This window comes from Agelaius tricolor, unplaced genomic scaffold, assembly GCF_023055355.1.
Source record: "Agelaius tricolor isolate 1412-34295 unplaced genomic scaffold, bAgeTri1.0.p SCAF_1, whole genome shotgun sequence".
In the NCBI taxonomy this organism is placed as follows: Eukaryota; Metazoa; Chordata; class Aves; order Passeriformes; family Icteridae; genus Agelaius; species Agelaius tricolor.
The window spans coordinates 30,933,187-30,951,073 of NW_027269261.1; the positions used below are offsets into that span (position 1 = coordinate 30,933,187).

The 17,887-nt window shown below is 42.2% G+C and overlaps 1 long non-coding RNA gene across 2 annotated transcripts in view; it reads left to right on the forward strand.

Annotated features, from left to right (window-relative positions):
* The first annotated feature begins 496 nt into the window (after positions 1-496).
* LOC139589296 (uncharacterized) overlaps positions 497-17,887 on the forward strand; it is a 38,161-nt gene continuing 20,770 nt past the window's right edge. For both annotated transcript variants that reach the window (XR_011678990.1, XR_011678988.1), the window contains exon 1: positions 497-746. This is a non-coding gene — a long non-coding RNA (uncharacterized lncRNA). The remainder of the gene's footprint in view (positions 747-17,887) is intronic.

Here is a 17,887-nt window from a genome sequence, read left to right on the forward strand (position 1 = left end):
CTGAACACCCATGCTCCACTGCAGTGTTGGTGCTTTCCTGGTTACCACTTTTCCCTCTTCAGTACTCTTGCCTCCCAGCACTATTTCTAGTTCATTATGCACACCCCCAGCAGGGTTCAGCCCTGACCCTAAGTTCCTTTGAGAGTTTCCTGGCATTTTTCCTAGAGTACTATGGGAGCCTGGGCATGAAAAATGCCTATTCCAAAGAGCTGAAAAGCCAGAGGGCAGTGTTCCTCCTTTCTCTTACTACACCAAACTCGGCTCCACCAGGCACAACTTTGCTTCAGGTCTTTCATTTTGTTCAGTGAGAATCAAGCTTCAGCAATTGTATTCCATTGAAATCAATGTCAGGCACTCAAAGGCAGCTCTAACATTTGGCATCTGAGCAGGAACTCCCCGATTTACATGGGGAAAGCACTGGGCAGCATCCAGCTTGGAGCTCTGCTTGCTGCACAACAAACAAACACGGGCTTATTTAGCTTTCCGTAGCCTTGGAGGCAGGCGCTTATCGCCAGATGCAGCTCCTATGGCGTCGCACTAGCCTTGGAGAAAGCTCTCAACAAATCATGAGGTTCTTGTTTGCAAGACTTCTGCTGCCTTTATATCTCTGTGCTGTGTTCAGAGATATTCCATGGGAGGAATAACAATGGCTCCAGTGGCATTTGTGGGTCTCCTTGACGGCTGAGCAGGGCAGCTGGTGCTCCCACTGGGCTGAGCTGTGTTTCTCTGGGTAAATCTCTGAGAAGGTAAGGGCCCAGGGTAATAAAAGAGGAGGGTAAGGGATTTTGTTTTGTACCTGGGATGGGCCACGGGTATGAAAAACAGGTTTTGCTTTTTATTTAGCAGCCCTCACCTCTGGGGTCACAGTGTCATTCCTTGTTTCTTCACATGGCTCCCACACTGGTTAGGAGGTCATTCCCACAATCCCTACTAGTAGGTCAAAATGGCAAAGATTAAATTTCAAGTGCTCTGTGTTCAGCACTATGGCTGCTTCCTCTGAAGCAGAGCAACTCTCACATGCTGATGCTGCTCATTGGAAGCCCTTTACAGAGCTGATCCTTGCAATAACCCGGGCTTGCTTCCTTCAAGCTTAATTTGACCATGTGTCAGCACCAGACACAGCTCAGCTTTTACAGTCAGTCTTTGTCAGAGAAGGCTCTGGCATGAGGAACTCACCCACCATCACTCCTCTGCTAAATCTATCTAAACCACATTTTCTACACTGTGCTTTGAAACAAAACCATTGTAACCACATATTTATTCCCTTCTGACATCTCCATGGCTTTGCCTCTCAGGAACTCAGCACTCTTTATTTGAATTATAAGATGTTTTTAATACTGTGTTTGTATTGCGCTTTGAAGCCTTTCTATTGTTGTTCTGCAGTGCCCCAAGTGTTCCGGCTGCAAAGTGCTATACGTAGAACTGGATTATTATTTGCTTAAGTAAACTTCAGAAAATAGGTTTAGGATCATAGAATCCTAGAATCATTCAGATGGGAAAAGAGCTTTAAGATCATTGAGTCTAGCCATTAACCCAGCACTGCCAAATGCACTACTAAGCCATGTCACTAAATGCCACATCTACGTGGCTTTTAAATACTTCCAGGAATGGCGACTCCAAGACATCCCTGGAGAGTCTGGTCCAAAGCTTGGTAACCTGTTCAGTGAAGAAATTTTTTCATTTCCAATCTGAACCTTCCCTAGTGCAATTTCAGGCCAGTTTCATCCTGTCACTTGTTACCTGGAACAAGAGGGTGCCCCCCTCCTTTCTACAACCTCCTGTCAGGTAGTTGTAAAAGCAGTAAGGTCACCCCTGAGCCTCCTTCTCTCCAGGCTAAACACCCCCAGCTCAAAGAGTAAGCCCTGAATGTATGTACACACACCCATGCCAGAGTTCACATAAGTAATCAGCATGTAAATACACACTCATAACACATATACCACACACACTTGTACCACAAAATTGCATTGATGCACTTGAACGTCCAGAAGATGTCAAGGAATCATGCTGCAAAAGATCACCTCAAATTTCTCTGCCTCTGAGGCCTGAGGTAATGTTTGAATTCAAATCTGAGCTCATTCTTTGTGTTTCCTGATTTCTATAACAGCCTTTTTTTTTTATTACTTTTATGCAGCTGCCTCAAACAGTGAAAATACTTCTCATTTCTGGCTTGCATAGCCTCTACTCACAACAGGCATGTGGAAAATCCTGTTAAACCTAGAGAGGTTTCTGTCCTTGTGAGAGAAAGCTGGGGGGAAATGTTCATTAGCTTGTGGCAGCAATAATTCAGAAGGCAAACCTAATCATGTTGGGAGGCACCTTGGGCACTCCCTCATTTACTTTCCCCCTCCTTCCTATCTATTCCTGTGAGGCAGGAAAAGCTACTAGCAGCCAAGTTGCAGAGGCCCATGAGTGAGGATGCACAAGGAAGGACACCAAATGTACATTCCTTCCAGGCTGGACAAACAGGCAGACTCACTGAAGAAAAAGACTCCTTTACCATACTGGTGGTTGCTCATGTAATTACAATGATCCTGACACACAAAAAGACAAGTGCCTGAAGCCTCTGCCTTTCTACAAGCAGATGATGGCAGAAGCTTTTCAGTTCACTGGGGGGAGTGGAAGAAGAGAGAAAAAAGCCAGATTCTAATTCAATTTTATTTCTCTGCTCCTGGCCCATGGCTTTTGAGATATTTTGGAGATATTTTTTGGAGATATTTTCAAGTATACCATATTTGGCTTATTTTCTTTGAAATCCTTAAGTTATTTCTCTCTCCAATTTGACTAGGAATGAAAGCACAGGGTTCAGGTGATCAATAACAAAAGGAGCACAGTTTATCTTAAATTGCCAGGCCTTGTTCTTTGATTTTATTTTGCCTTGTCCTGTTTATTTTTAAAATAATAAGAAATCCAGTAGGAAATAAAGATACCTTCCAAAGAGCTTAACATTATCCTTTACTGAATTTTCTGGGACCCTGGGCAGCAGGATAGAAAAAAATCCTGTTCCATCCCTTTGTTCCAAAGCCTGAGTGATGGACAACAAATAGGAAGATTTCATTATTGTGCACTGACTAAGGGTCTCTTGTTTACCAAATTATTAAAGTCGAACTGAAAGAACTGTTAAGTTTCTTAATTTCTATAAACAGAAAATAAATTTTTACCATCTCTTCATGAGAACCAGATCATCTCCATCTTTTGGGGCTCTTTGCACCTTCTTCATCCTCCTCATTCCTTCACATCTGCTATACTCTGTGACCTGGCTTAGTTTGCTCTACTCTCTTCATTTGCAGCACCCAGCTCTGCTCTGGCATGCTTGGAAGTGCAAGTCCATTTACCTTCCTTTGTTTTTGTAGACCCAGCTTCACAGCTGGATTTCCACCTGGCAGACCTCTCATCTTGACTGGGACACTTCATCCCACATTAGAAAGTTTTCCTCAGTTTCTGTTAAACAGTGTGTTCAACCTAGCTGGTTAATAATGGAGCTTGTGCCTCAATGCTTTTTTTTGTGGCTTTGTTTTAGTCACAGTTGGCCACACAGTGAGATCTCCCAGTGTTCTATTACTCTGTGACACTCCATCTAGGGATATGAAAAAGGATGAGGACTGGGTCTCAGGGAGAGTTTTTAGTTGCTGAAATGGCTTCAACTTTGGATGTCAGCAGTGACAGACATTAGGTGAACCAGCAACCCAAATTCTTCACCATAAGAGGCACAGCAACAGCATTCTAAATCCAATCAAAATGATAATTGTTTTTCATAATTTATTTTCTTTGCACATTTTAAACTCTCGTTATCCTCGCTAGAAGTCTCTGTGGAGCCACATCTTTGCCTTTTAACAATGCCTAAGTCCATGGCTACAAGCACCCCTCTCCAAACATCCTTTTGTAGCTCAGCACCTGGAGCTGAGGATTCATCAGCAAATAGGTAGTGGAGCTAAAAATGACCCCAAGGAGGATCTGAACTAAATCTTTCAAAGCGCTCAGATCACAGTGCTTTAATTAGCTAACAGACAGCTAAGCACTCTGGAACCTGCAGCTTGCTGCCCTTGTGGGCTGAGAGCTTTACACTAGCAGAAATTTGGGAGATTTTCATCTCTTCTCTCTCTTGCAAACTGCAAACTTTGCCATTGGATTTTGAATGTGATGCTTGGTAATGTAGCAACAGTACAGCATTAAAAAAAAAAAGAGAGAGACAGAGAGAAAAGAGAAAAAAAAAAAACCCTCTCAGACTCCAGAGAAGAATAGCTCCTGCCATTTCCCTTTTGTATCCGCTGCCGAGGTATTTGAAAAGAGCAGGAGATAAGTAACCTCATGACTACTGCAGATTAGCAGGCTCTGAGGCACCGAACGCGATTGCTGTTGCTGGGAGTATAATGGCTATTGAAATTCACATTTATACAGACATTTTCATGGTGGCACTGCAAAAAGCATGGTGTACAGGAGGCTACAGACTATAAATGCTGAGGCCATGCAAAATAGGACAAGGCGCAAAATCATTGGGAAGCATTCATTGGGAAGCAGCAGGGCACTGACCAGTTCCTGCCGTGCAAGAGACCCTCTCCAACTTCAGATTATGGATCTTCCTCAGAGACAAAGAATACACTATAGCTTGGAAAATTACTGTCAGAGGCTTTCTATAGGGAAGGGAACACAAGTCCCTGACCTGCAACACTGAATGACAAACTGCCACGAGGCTCCTGCTGTCCTGCCAGGCTCTCCAAGGCAGATCATAGGCATGGAGGAACTTCTGCCAGGGAAGCTCTGGAGGACAAAGGTACAACAGGTGTTTTGGGTTATCTTGTAGCCTCTGTTTTTGTTTGTAGTTTGTTTTGTAGAGCTCACTGAACTGGGTGGGATGGGGCTTTATGCAAGAGGTGGTATGGCCTGTCACTGTTGCAGAGGCACCTCATGTTGTGTGCTTGTCCTTGACACAAGGGCTACAGTGTGCCAGGTCATCCTTTTCCAAGGTGTGTACATCAGAAAGTGCACACAGTTTGCTCAAGGCTGCTTAAAGCAAGACTGACTTTTGCTTTCCTTGCTTTAACACTGAAATATGAGAGGCTCAAAATCAGCTGCATTGGGATTGCACCAGGACAATGACGCTGTTCATTCTAACCCATGATCTGTGATGCAAATCGTGAAGCATTCTGCACGTGAGTGAATTCAGCTCTCTCAATCTCCTCAGCTCCTCAGTAAGGTCAGTACTACTGTTCCCATACTAGGCTGGAGAGATGGATGTACTGAGAAGGAAAGTGTTTTTTCCACCACCACCTCGAATAAATACCAAGGACAGACTTGGGAAAATAAGACAGACAAATTTTCTCCAAGTCTCCTGGTCTGATGCATATGTATGCAATTTCCCAATAAAGACACAAGTAATTTCTTTTTGTATTTCCTCATACTCTACAAAATCCATACCCACAGCCTCTGAACACCTTTCAAGCATTTGCAGTGTTATCCTTCTAGCATCCCTGTGAAGGAAATGCTAGAGTGCCTCATTTTACACTTAGCAAGTAATTCAGGGTTTTAAGGTATGTCTCATGCCTTTGGTTTGAAGAAATATGAAATTATATGGAAAGCTGAACTGGTAATAAGCAATGTTTGCATAAATTCCAGAAGAAAGCACTTTAATAACATGTTTTCTGATATTTAGTTGCAAAAACCTTAATTCCTCGTCTGTCTGTCTCTGATGGGAGAGTGGGGCAAGCTCTTAACCAAATTTTCATGTATGCACCTCTCCAGGGAGTAGAATTGGCACATAGTCATTAGATGTAAGTTATATCCACACATTTCTCTCCAGCTGCTCTTGTTACTGAGGAGAAAGCTGATGTGTTGATTTTCATCTCTTATGTACTTTTGATTAACTGATCCCCAAGGAAAAGAGGGATTAAAAACCACACCTGCAGGTTCCAAAGGATATGTCCTGGACAGAGCTGTTCCTCCTGCTCCTTCCGATCCTGCAGCTTTCCATCTCCTATGTACAGGGAGGTTTCCAAACAAGGTGAGCCATTCCAACTGGTGTGATGGTTTTGTGTTACACCTATTCCGTCAGAAAAATGAGTTGTCTGCATAGTGTGGGCTGCTTGATGCTATAATAGTAGGGCCTGTGGGTCATGGTTGAGCAGCACTGGCAGAGATGGGGCTAGCACTGGAATACCAATGTGATCTGGTGGTCAGAAGTGAAGAAGCTGGTAGATTTTGGTCTGTGACAGGTTTTGATGCCAAATACCTTTGTGAAAGAGGTATGATCTTATTCCAGTGGAGCCAATTCATTGTGTCACTGTTTCTTCTAGCATTGCTAAAATTCAGCACCAAACTAATAAGGGTTAAAAATAACTCCACAGCTGTGTCTATTACTCTCTCTAAGTAAATGTTTACTTTCTTTGTATCTGTGTTAGTGGCACTGGCCAAGCCAGCATTCAGACAAAACAGAACTGAATGAGTTACTGCTTTAGCCCCTGGGTCACACATGGTCATGATGCAAGAAGCACATAACTTATTTTTACTGGAGGGAGAATGTGGAAAAGACCCCCAGGTCTACAAACAGAAGGAGCCAGTCCCATAACAGCTAAGGACACCAGGCTGTCTTATTAAGGTCAGGTCTGGTGTGTCATGTTGAACGTAATTATTCTACTGCTTATAATTTCAGTACATTTGAATCTGAATATAAAATGAGGCAATTTTCTTCCTGGGGATAAGAGAAATGTGTGCCTTTGCAGAACATGAGACACAATCACTCCCAGACTGGCCAGCTTCATTTCTTCCTGATGAGCCTCTGACTCCCCAGGGAATAAGCTGAAAACAGTATTTCCAACAGAGAGGGCAAGATACAAAGAAGAAAGTTTTTCTTCTGCTCTCAGGGGTGTTGTGCTTGGATGGTGGCCTGTTGCTAAGTGGCCCTACGGGAACGATTCCCAAAAGGATCATAGTTCTGTGTCTGGGGATTTCATTCTCTTTAGACTTCTTTCATCTCCTCATTCAAATCCCACTGCTGAGATTGACCCTGTAAGCTATTAGTTGCCTTCAGCTACCATTCTTTCCACTTTAAAAGCAAGGCTGATAGGAGCGTTTAAAAAAAAAAAAAAAAAAAGAAAAAAAAAAAAGGGGGCTCTTCAGCCCTAGCAAATTTTATCATTAGGTAAGTGCAAAATACTCTTCTTTTTTTTTCCTCTTTTCTTTCTGGAGTGAATGAGATTGGATTCTTTGTTGCCTTGCACTTCACAGTGAAATTTATGCTTGTACCAAATGCCTATAACATGCTGCCAAATCCAAAGAGTAGCATTTTGTATGTTCTTTGTTCAAGCATGAATGCCTTGTGCAAGGTGCAAAGCAAGACTAGCTCAGATGCTATAATAGTTCCAATCACAGAATGTTACTAGCAAATGCTTAAATATGGTAGCACATTTCCTTAGGTCTTCTGCCTCTTGTCTGAAGACACGATTACTGAGGCTGAGCACAATCCCCATGCAACAAAACTGGCATAAAGATAGAAAGATACTAGGTATAAAATAGCATTTCCCATGACCTTGTTCATTTGCAACCTGCAAACAAAATTTAGTTTTTCAAAATCCAAGCCCAAGTAGGAACAATAGCAGTGCCAGTTTGCACCCTCAATAATTTTTGGGTGTCTTGTGATCACCTCTAACTGCAGCACATAACGAACAACGAAGGACTCTGCACACACTCACAATTAAAACGCTAGTGTGACCTCTGATCCATTTCAAACCTCAGAGAGAATGAAAGGCCTTTTATTATACATTGATACTGCACATTTGAGTTTTGTTTGGGTTTTTTTTTCTCTGAAATGGTTTCTAGTCCTGTAAAAAATTCTGGATGACCCTCCCTTCAGGATTGCTCTCACAGCAGCAAATGTTCTCTGTTATAGAGGTGTAGGGGCTTAGGCTCAGGTCATCAAGAAGACAGATATTCTTGGGGGATGACAGGAGGAAGTAACTGTGGAAGAACCCCTGACATGAGAGTATTTCCTGCCTCTGGAAGTGAGGTTGTTTCCTTCTGGTGTCCTCAGAAGAACATGTATATACTCTCTGTCAATTCAAATCCATAGGTCTTTGATGGCACAGGTTCCTGAATTGTTTGTTGTTGTGGGCTATCATCCTTAGGAAATGAGCATGATATATGTGATCACAGCATTTAGGAAGAAGGACCTTACCTGTAAAAAGACATGGCTGGTGCTAAGAGTCCCCAGTGTTTCTTTTGGATGAACCCAGGCCAGCTGTGGTTAAGCCAGGCAGTGCTGAACATGACTTAGGGAGGTTGCACTCTGATCTTTCTAGTTCTCCTTTCAGCTCCTTACAGGAGAGACAGGGAGAGACCTGTTCTGTGGGGAGGAGAAAAAAGGGAAGTTACATTCTGCTCCTTCTTGAAAAACAGAAGCTTTATAATTGAATTTGTCCAAATGAGAGCAAAGCCTAAATTTGACATCTACTTCTTAGGTTCCTGACAGGAACCATCTTTCTCCCATCTATGCCTCTAAGCTCCTATGTTAACTTCAGGGCCACTTCTTCACCTTATCCACAGTGGAGGGACGTTCTAACTTGGCACTTTGTGAGGTGGTTTGAAGTCTGATCTCAGAATATAAAGAAACTTCCTCAGGAAAAATTGCTGGACTAGGATCCTGTGATTTCTGTAAGAACATGGTGTTTAATTATTGCTAAACATATGAATAAGTAGTGATGGGATTCACTGAGAGCATCAGTACCTACCACAGCATCTTGCTGTGCTGGGCTCAGTCTGTAGCCTCCCAGGAGATCAGCTGGCATTTAATTTTGATCACTGAAGAGGCTGATCTTGCAACAGTGACTGACTTAGCTGATGTGTGTGAAAATGTTATTAAAATGGGAAAATGTCTCTCCAAATGGATTTTGCTTTGCCATTTAAAAATCCCATGTAAATGATGCACATAGGATTTAGAGTGGGAGAAATATCAGAGATAATAATAATAAACCTCTAATACAAACAGGTCAAGTTTCACTCAGTGGGATTAAGGCTCAGTCATGTCTCATTCAGGAGTGTAGTATTAAGCCGTCTTTCAAACATGACAAGGTTTATGTTTTCCCTGAGTTGTTTCCAAATGAGGAGGGAAATCTCAATTAATTTAAATTATTGCCTATTGTCAGTCCTGCCTCCATGGATTTTGGAGTCAAGCCTGATGCCATAACCTACAGCAGCAGTGATGGATGTAGATTTGCCATTGACAAGGAAGCAATAAGTTCCAGAAAAAGGTGCCGAGCAGGGGAAGAGTTGCCTGAAGAAGGGGCACAAAGTGGAGTGGAGGACACACTGTCCCATTCTCTGGGAGCCATCGATGTTGCCATAGAAATGAATTTGAAAGAGTGGTTTATTTTACCCTCAGAAAAACAGAAGTTTCTTTTTTCCTCTAACACTGGCTGCTAGAAAATCATAGCTATACACGGAAAAGACCAAATCACCTTCCCTCTAGCTGCCTCTGGACAGAGCAGCTATCAAGCTGAATGTCTGTATCTCAAAATTGTGAGTTCTACCCCTTTTCTGGCAATTCTGTCCCTTGGCTTGGCAGATTGCACTGTTAGAAACTCTTTTTTTAAAATGATACTTCACATTTTATATCCATCTGAGCAGCTGAATCAGGGAACTCACCTGTAATGTATTGAAGATGTATGGCATGTGTGAATCCTCATTGTGTTGCAGTCAGATCCTCTGACTTGCTTAGCACGATACAGACATGTTGTTATATTTAGGTACCATTTACACTGCCCTTTTTCAACTCTGACCTTCAAATACATGCAGAAGTTACTTTTTCCTCCTTATATGTCACTTAATAAAATTAAACTACAGCAGCTGCATTCATGTGCTGTAGTATCTGTGTTGTTGTCATTATCCCAGATATTGGGGGCTTTAGAGATGTACTGCTTTACCAGGATGGAATGTGACCATCCTTCATTTGTGCAAAGAAAGGTACCACCTAAACTCAGGATACCTCCACTCATTAACACTATAGAAATATCAAAACTTTCAGGGATTCCTTTCATTAAGTAGCCATCAACATTTGTGATTTCAAATTAATTTGCTGGGATTGTCCTTGCTTGGGATAACTCTTCAATTTATGCAAAACACCTGTCTGAAATGTGTCTCATGTCAAGAGATGTAGGCTCAAACTGCTGCTTTTCCCACAAACTGATTCCTCTGGTCCTTTGCTGTGATGTTTGCAAGCCCTTTGTTGTTTTGAGACATTGTTATCATTGTCCCTTCCATATTCTCCTGAGGGAAGCTGGAGGCCAGAGCTCCCAAGAGCAGAAATTTCTGCCCCCAGAAATTTCAGAAAAGGGAAAAATTTCATCCTTTACATTTTACCATTAATTTTAGCTGGTGTGCGATTTTTTTTTCAGACAGTGAATTTTAAATTTGCAATACATTCTGCCTTTGAAAACCAGTGTTAGCAATTAATAAGGCACAGCAGCTAGGGATAGAGAAGCATATTAATCTATCTAGAAATCTATACAAAACCAGGGCAATTTTAGGTACTGAATTTTTCCAAAAACACCTTGTGAATGAACTGTAGATCACTTGAATTAATTAACAGGTTTTCAGACCCAATTTCAAATGGTGAATTAATTTCAGAAAAAAACCCCTAAAACCTGTGAACAGTTGTTTTGCAATGACTAAATAGATTATAAGAGAAACTTCATTTAAGAAGTTATTTATATTAAAAAGACTTGCTCAAAACTTGCTCAGCGCCTGAGATTTGGGAGTTAACCCCTTTGATTCTAGTCCCATGCTCTCTCTCTCTCTCTCACACACACACATGCACACACACACACACACATTCTGTCTCTCTCTCTGGACAATTTAGCTCTTGCAACATCTTGTTATTAGCCATAATCATTAGTGCCACGGTCGTTTTGCTGTTCCCTTTCCTCCTCTCTCATCTTTCCTGGTTCTGCTTGTGCACTACAGTGATTCCTCTCTGCCTTGTAGAATTAATTTTAAACATGGAGACTTACATGCTTCAGTCTTTAGATGGCACCAAAACTGAATGCACTAATTAGGGAAGCTTTATGATTTCTATTATTTCCCACTCACAGAGAAGCCTGGTTTTTTTAGAGCCTGTGAATGTTCTGGCTTGGCAAGGCTTTCTAGGAGTTCCACATATGCTGTCTGTAGTGCAAGGCCTTGTGTTGATTAAAGGGCACCATCTAAACAGAAGCAATTACACCAGCAGCTTTGAAGTGCAATGTATATTGGCAAAAACAGTACTGAATTGAGATGCAAGAGTCTGACAACAAAACATAATCAAATTCTTGAAATATAAAACTAAATGGTGAGGTTGTCTGATGTTGGTAGTGGTCCTTTCAATTCCTTCCTGCTCAAGCATATGAAGCAGTCAAATATTTTCTTTTCATCGCAGGGCATTATTACCTTTAAGGAGCTTGTTTATGTAGTGACTTCAATTTGTCTAGATGGTATTGACTGAAACAAAGCAATGCATGAAATTGCATTTCTAAAGAACCAGTGCAAAATGATATGAAATTAAAATAGATAGAGACATTAAGTGCTCCCCAAGGGCAATAACAGTGGTACTTAATGGTCAGAGACAAAACTAGGAGTTATTTACTATGTAAATCCTTATAGACAGACAGACTTCTGATAACTGGGGCTGTGGTGAAGGAAGGTCTGAAATTGTTGCTTTCTTTCAGCCCTAATGCTGGGGTGGTCACAGCCCACTCAAAGTGATCCCTCCTGGTCTCCAGCCCTTCCCATATTCCAATGGTCTTTTCTTAACTGGTTGCTGCTTTCAGAGCACCTGTCAAAGCACAGTCACAAGGCCAGAGTCCTGGAAAGCTGAATGGGTAAGAAAAATTAGCCAGGGTCATTTTTCTTGAATTTAAATTGAATTATGTATTTACATTGAATTATGTCTCTTATTTCTTTACTTATATTGCACTTCCAAGAAGCATACTTCTATGGCTTAAGAGCAAGTGGCCCTGAAGATTTGAATTTTAACAAGTGTGAACTGTACTGCTAAATACTATCTCAGACTTGAGAGGTTGGTTCAAAAATTACTCAAAGAAAAACTGCACTATGTGCAAGCATGTTGTACTGTCTATTCACTCTGTTTAGATCAACTTTTTTTTTTTTTAATATTCTAAATACACAAGTAGTAACAACAAAAAGTAGAAGACAGCCAACCCAACAAGTCTGCTTAGTATTGGCTGAGCCAACAGCAAGCTTTTTATCTTAGGTGTTAGTAAATTTGACAAATATTCTACATGTGCATTGAAACTTCTTAGAAACATCTCAGCTTTCCCTGACTGTTCAAGGGTCTGCTGCAATCTCCTTTCCTTCGACGAGAAAGGTCTGAGGGACCACCATGGTCACAAAAGCAAATGGTGACAAGGTTTGTGAAGTGAGGAGCTCACCCAGGAGCTACAGGGAACCTCTGACCTCTGTTAACCACACTCAAACTAGCTAGTGGCAACCTGAGTTTTAGAAAGAGGCATTTTCTGAAGGGTTCAGTCTGTTTCATGTGCCTGATTGCTCACACAAGCATCAGCACTCACTCCAATGAGATCTCTTTCAGCAATGGCTCGGCACTCAGAGCACAGTTTTGATGTGTCCACTTTGGCACTGAAGCTGGCACGACCTGGTTGTTGTTCCTCTGACCTGGATTGCTCATTGCTGCTCATTTCTGCCTGTACCCTCTGTGACTGCCTCCTTGAGTGTACTGTGGACACGGATCTCTCAGTAAAGTCCTGGAAAAGATTATGGGACAGATGGAAGGAAATTTGCTGCAGCCATGTTATCTAGCAAAGTAGGTCTGTGTAACACTGTAAGGCTAATGAAACATTGGTAGCATGATGAGTGATAAGTGAGTCCCTAAACCCTCTTGGTTTTGAAGAGCAGTGTGGCCAGCCCTCTGATGAGGGATGCTCTGGGAAGTGCTGGGCTCACAGGAGCAGTCCTTCAAGGCAAATTGCTACAGATCTTTTTTCCTCCGCTCTACTTGCTCACCAAATACCTGTACAGACTGAGTTACACTTCCCAAGGAGTTAGCATCCTTGACATGCTTTGTAGGTAAATGAAAGCTTGAAACACCAATTTACCAGCTCCTCTTCAGGGCCTTGAAGTTTTCTTGGGTAGATGCTGAGTCCCAAGCAAATAGCAGCCATAAGCAGCCTGCTTTCCATGTTTTGCCTTGAAAGGGTAGCTCAAGACAGATACCAGCCACAAATCCCCTTATTTGCCTGTTGGATTAGCCTGTAAACTGTGCAATTCAGCACTGGAACATGTCTCCAGTGAGGCTGGCATCACCATCCTTGACGATTTTCAAAACTTTTGGACAGGGCCCTCAGCAACCTGACTGCTTTTGAAGATTATTTTGAGCTTGTGCTTGGTTTAGATGGATTCCTAAAATCCCTTCAAACCTGAATTATTCTAGGTCTCCTAGAATAAAACTCCTTTGTGTTGATTGTTTGGACTCATTATCTCCTTTCATTTCTTTGCTATCTGGTCTCCCTTAAAAAATTCACTCCCTTAAATATAATCGCCTCTGTCTTGAAGGAAAAAAAACCAGGATCCACAGAAAAACACAGATGACCTAAGTGAAAATTTTAGTGATACCATTACATCAGAGCAGGGCTTTAATTAGTAGGCCTGAAGTAAAGATAATCAATTCTGCCTGTATCTGTTACAGACACATGAGAAGGATGCTAACCAGATGGAGACTGTCATTCGTTAAAGTGAAAGGTGTCTTCTCTAACCTTGGAAAGATTTCTGTTCCAACACTGTGCTTCCCTTCTTGAGCAGCTCAGCAAGGCAATAACTGTGAGGAGAAGAAAGAAAGAAAAGAAGGATTCAGAGATGTAGAACTTGAAGAAAGCTATCAAAAGGAAAGCTACAGTCAAAAGCTATCATACCTGAAATATGGTTTTTAACTTTTACATTGCTGGTGGGTTCTTTCTCAGGAGCTGCACAAATTTACCTTGGCCTGTAAAGAACAATTTCATTCTTTGTGGATTTAGCCAGGAAGAAAGGCACTGTGTCAGGAAAGTCTGGGCACAGAAGGAAGGAGGCAGGGCTACAGGTATGCTTCCCATTGGAAAGATGATTCTTTTACAGTGATTCAATATGGTCACAGGAGCTGCACAACGTGGCTCTGGATCTGTGTTGCCTTAGAGAAAGCTCCCATCACAGAGAGGAGAGGAAAGCACTGTGGAGTAAGGCTTCACCTGTCCTCAGGGTCTCCAGTCTCCCTGGAATATCCTGTCCTCTATTCAACAGACATGGCAACGAGACTTTGGCCAGACCAAGCACTCCCATGTTCACAGATGCCCATTGCAGGGGGGAACAGCCTGAAGGATGAGCAGCAATTCCTGTGTCTTTTCTAGAAAAGCAAAACTGGGACCATTAGGGAAAAAGCAATTAGAGACAACATGGTAGGATTCCAACTTTACACTGTCTTTTATTATGAGGTATTTATGATCCTGTGTTTTCTAAATATGCCTTGCTGTTTGCTGTCTTGGAGAGTGGGAGAAGTCTCAAAGACAACCCAAAAATGGCAATATGGTAAGAAGAAAATAAAGGAGAAAAGTAGTGACTAAGATAGAAAAGATCCATTTTTCTTAAGTGTCTAAGGGACTTAAGAGACCAAATATTTGGTAAATTTAAGTCACTTGAGGCACTTCTGATAATTTACCCAATTTACCAGGAAAAAACCCCCGAATTCTAAAAGCCTGGCACTAGTTATGCTGGAGGCAAAACAAACCTTATTTATTATGTCTCTCACTACTCTGTATATCCTAAGCTTGGTGGTGGATCCCCAGGGAATTTCCCCTTGAACACATCCTGTCTAAGCACAGAGCAAGTAATGTGTGAGAGTGCCTAGAAGGAGTCACTGTTTTTGAGTGACAGCATGTAAACAGTACAGTCTCCTGTAGAAAGGCTGTCTGCTGGTATTTCAGTTCTCTGGTAGAGATTCTGTTTCCCCTGTAGTCTGGCCTCTCCTTGTCTGTTTGTTTTGTTATCATTTGTATGGAGATCATCAGATCCAAGTACATTTGACATATGGAGATAACAGTCAGGAAAGGAAACAACATATGGCAGACAATTCATATCCATCAAGATCTGACATAAAACCATTTTTAGCAATAGAAAAAGAAGAGCAGAAAAAGACAGCAGGTTTGAATTTAAAATAAGCATGCTGCTCTAAAAAACAGGAGGGCCCAGGACTAGCTTTTCTCAATGAGACCATTGCTTCACCAAAGCCGGCACCTGCTGATGCTTGAACACTGGGTTAAAATCCTCTGTAGTCCCCTGGCCAGCTCCTTGTTGACCATCATGAGCAACTAATGACTAATCTCAATGCCCAGAATGAAGCCAACTGCACTACCTGTTTAGCCTTTTGAATCACTGCCTTGGGCTACTTCAGGGCTAATTCAGCTGTTTAGCCCAAGCTGTGGGGAGGAGGGAGAAAAGGAACATGTACAGGAACATGTACAGGTGCTAAAGGAACGTGTACAGGTGCTGAGTACTGGGTGGGTGCAGGGACCCCAGAGCATGATGCTTGGCTCTGCTGTCCTCCTTGTGCCCTGGAGCAGCATCACATAATTGATTGGACAGATGAGATGGTCCAAGTCCTTCCTCACAAGGCACTAGCATTGCCTCTTGGAAAGGTAGACAGGACTGAATTCAGGACAAATTCAAGTCATCTATATGGGTGCTTTGGATGTGGACTGACTCCTGGGTCTCAGGGATGTCCTAGGCCTCAGGCTGCTCCTGGGACTGACCACCTCAGGTAAGGTGTGGATGTATACCTCAAGAATGGTATGTGGGTTCTTTCACACAAAATAAAAGCTGGTCTTTCAGTTTGGCTGAATTGAGCTTTTGGCTGGAGAGAAGCATTTTGAAGGACTGCATCTAGTCCAGACATGGCTGTATATGTATTATTTGGATACACTGGGAAGTTTTAAAGGAATGAGGATGCTTTCCAAAAATACTGTGCATGTCACTAATCTATGTAACTTAGTAATAAATGGAATTTCTTCTGTAAAATGTTACAGCAATTTTTCCCTAAGGGAAACCTGGCCTTTTGCAAAAAAAAAAAAAAAAAAGTGGCTTTTCACTTTCACTTGGTTTCCCTTTTATAGCCCTGTGGAAGAGTCCTACAGGACTCATCAGAGATGCTGATTTAAGGATGAGAAAACATCTGCAAGGGAGTGTTTACATTGCCTACTCTACAGAGGTCTCATAGCATCCCTCCTGTGCCAAGAGGAAGGAGCAGCCTCAAGCTCCTTCTTATGAAACCAAAAGCTGAAAAACAGAGGAGAAATAGACAGAGATATATTTTTCAGGGAGGATCTTCTCCCAGTCTATTTTCCTGATGTTCTTTTATATAACTTCTGGTGTGGCCAACCCTCTTTCTCTTCTGGCAATTATCTTCTCATCTGTTATTTTCTCTGCTCCCGGAGCAGAACAGTTGAGCTGTAATGTTGGGGTTTGCTGGTACTGCATCTCTGTAAATAAAAGGATAGAAAATCTTGTGGGAAGAAACAACCACTCTCTGAGATGGACAAAGCTTATTTGGTGATTCAGGGTACCTTGCTAGGAATAGAATCAGTAAACCTCATCTACGGGCTAAACATTGACCTGAGTAGGGCTATGTGACAGAGGAATTTGGCTAAATGTTTCTCCCACTCTTGTCTGGGTGAGCAGGAAGGATGAAACCTTTGTCTGGTTTAACAGGGCATCAAAGCCTGGCCCTGTCCAGAGCCTCACCACAGTGGCAAAAGAAGGAGGTATTGCACAGTAATCCTTTACACATGCCAGCTTGGAGGGTTTAAAATGCAAAATGGCATTTCAATGTTCAAGAATAGCAAGTAATTTGATGGCGGTAACCGAAAAGGTTCCAATAGAAAAGCAATGTGTTCCAGGGCTGCATAACACTGCTGATAAAATTGCCTTTGGATTCCTTGTCTAATATTCCAACCTTTCTCTTGCTCAGCAAAACACAATAGCTTGCACTAAGCCTCCCTGAGAGGGCAGCTAACAGCACATTTACTAGACACTTCAAACATTTGATCATATTTCTCCTGAGTATATTTAATATCTATTAATGTCAGCAGCCCAGCCTGATCAAAATGCCTGCATTGCTGGGAAGAGGGTGTTTATTATAAAGATGAAATGGGTAAGCAATCACTTACTGATGTCTTTTAGAAATGGATAGGTGACTACCTAGGCTCACCCTACCCCACTTCTTCTGGACCCCTGTGCCCAGCCCTGCTCTGTTACCTCCCTGTTGCTGTGTGCTGCTCTGAATGCATTAGAGTGGTTATTCTGAGTATGCAGGAGATGCCAGGAATAGTTTCAGGTTTCCTGCCTCATCAAACCAAATTCAATCTGTAAAAAATTAATACACCCAGAAGGAACAGTTAAAAGCATCTCCAATCAATTAATGTTAAAATGGGGGCTAGAAGGCTGATTTGTTAAAGGAAACCCAATCTAGCTCAGAGCTCAAGAGGCTACTGAGATGAGTTACAGTGATGAGTCAAGCTGCAGTGCTTCAGAGGACAGGAGCAAATAAGTTATAGGTTGAAGCAATCCATGTATCACTCTCAGCTGCTCATTGCTTCAGTCTGGGGGACCCCAAAGGCACACTCTGTTTGGGGTGGGCCAAGAAGTCTCAGCAGAACAAGTCTTCCTCCCAGATTTCCCACAAGGCAGGAGGTGGTGCAAGTCTAGGTGTTTGCACTGGCCATTCAAATCTTCTGTCCTTTCTTCCAGTGCAACTGGAGGGAGAGTAAAAGATGCAGCCAACAGCTTTGAGAGAGCTGCACATTTACAGCAGCCCCATGTGTACTGCACTGCTCACTCCAGCGACTCAAAAGACAAGTTGGTA